The following is a 2356-nucleotide window of genomic DNA, read 5'->3' as shown; positions in this document are numbered from 1 at the left end:
TCCCACACCTGTAATATATTCTGTAATTAGCATAAGTTGCTGAAAATTTGCTTTTTTGCTTAAAAACTGTCATTTTGTTAAAAAAGTGAAAACAACAGAATAGGACAAAAGTGTGTGTGTGTGCGTGTATGTTTTCCTTTTTATATATTAAAAATATTGAAATTTAATTAAAAAAAATTGTTTGCTATAAAGTAGATAGTCATAAGCAATACTAAAGTTTTCTTTGTTTTAGCAATATTACTTGATTGTCAATAAAAAGTTTAAAAAAAACACAATGGTTAGAGTAAAAATATTTTTTTTTCAAATATTATAATTACAAGGTACACATAAGTAAAATTTGCTGATATATAAATTCCGAGCGACTGTCCTGTTGTATTTAAAGAAATTAAAAAATATGAAAGTAGCCTTCGCAATAGGGTTGAAGAATAACAATAGGAGCTGAACACACACATATATATAGGGAAAAGATTTTAAAATTTTCAAAAGGCAACCCCTATTCCCCCCCCATTTCAGTATGATCAGAATAATGAAAGAATATAAATGATGCTAGAGCAGCACTCATAGTAAAAGCGAAGACAGCGCTCTAGGATGCATGCAAATAAGTAAATAAACGTTTACAATAAAAAGAAAATAACACCAGAGAAGCCAGAGGAAAAAGAAAAATTTCCCTGCGATTACAAATTCCCTATGTAACCACCTGCACTAGCAATTAAGCATTGCACATGGGGGATAGTTAAAAACAATGACTATATCACATGGTGAATTATGTAAATCACATGACTCTGCATAATTTCACGGTGATAACTTTGATGGCGTTTTTTAAATCAGAGCATTCCTCAATAATTCACTCCATCCTCCGATTTCAGATATCCTCCATAAAGAAATCCATTAAAGCTGGAACGAGTGATCGTCCAATTTCGATGAATTTATTTTGAAAGTTGCTAGGAAAAAGAAAGTTTCAGGAAATGATTATCATCAAAGTACTGTTGGAATATATGCCTCTATATGTGGTGGAGCGACAACTTTCATACATACGAAGTCATTAAGAATATTTCACTGCTGCAACTCTGGAATAAACTAATTCTTCTACGATATTACATAGAAGTCCGTTTTTAGATCTGTGGAAATCGCATTTTCATAGAAGTACGAGTCGAGGACGAGTATTCTTGCAATACAGCGCCGTATAGTCATTTTGGTTTCATACAAAGATACCCGAACCCGAGATTTTGACGAGTCTGCACGTTTTTGACCTACCTGCCTTCGGATAACACATTTCTAGAAAATGTCTGTCTGCGGCAAAGATAACTCAAAAATGCTTTGAGCTAAATGGTTGAAAATTTGGTATTAGGTCTTTACACCAAATTTTCAAATTTCTACAAAATTTTGAATAAAATCAATTCAGAGGTAGTTCGTCTGTTCGGCTCTTCGAATATAAGTTAACACGTTAACTACAAAACGAAGAGAGTTAGATAGATAAGATTCGGTACACAGATTTAACGTCTATAGTGCAGATACTTAACAAATTTTGAGACAAATCCAAAAAAGGTTTAACGTTTGTCGGTCTGTACTTTTAGAAACATGTAAAAACGACAACTCAAAATCATAAGTGCTTAAATATATCAAATTTGGTATGTATTTGTTAACTACAATTGTAATTCTGTGTCGAATTTTGGTTTCAGTCGGTTGAGAAAAATACGCCTAAAACACAAATTCGATTTTTGTATACTATTAACCGCATATTAGGGATTAATCGCCAACATACTCGCCAAGGATCATATGATAAATCCAGTAAAAATGCAAAATTCATGCCAAAAGTTAACATTTTGTAATAATTATACGCCACTGCCCTGCAAGGCGTTCTCTGGCCTGACAAGTTTACTAGAGAGTATGCGAGAAAATTTGGGGAAGACCACTCCAGCTGTTTTTTTTTTCTGTTTATACTGCAAGTATTGATCATTTTTTTGAGAGATGCTTTTTGTTCTGTATTTGTTCAGGCTTTTTGTACTTTTGCCTTTGTTTTTTATGTAATTTAATGGCATAATTTAGTTTTGTTTTGTTTTTGTACTTAGTTCCACCATCGTCTTTCTAGTGACTTACGGTAAATTGTGTCGGCGTGAGCAAATAAATAAATAAATACATTTCAGAGAGGTTTTCAATATTACCTGAAGTGATTTCTTTTTCCTCCATGAAGCTGTGACAAACTTCTCTTCCCCTAAAAATTCGATGCCTCCTGAACCACAAATGTGAGGACCATAAATTTTCCTGTAAAGAAAATTTCTTATTAATAGCCGTTTCATGTCTGATCAATAAAGCTAAAATTAAATGTAAAGGCGAAGGGAACTTACTTTTTAGAATA

This window comes from Argiope bruennichi, chromosome 6, assembly GCF_947563725.1.
Source record: "Argiope bruennichi chromosome 6, qqArgBrue1.1, whole genome shotgun sequence".
NCBI classification, from domain to species: Eukaryota; Metazoa; Arthropoda; class Arachnida; order Araneae; family Araneidae; genus Argiope; species Argiope bruennichi.
Note: the sequence above shows the minus strand (reverse complement) of the source record.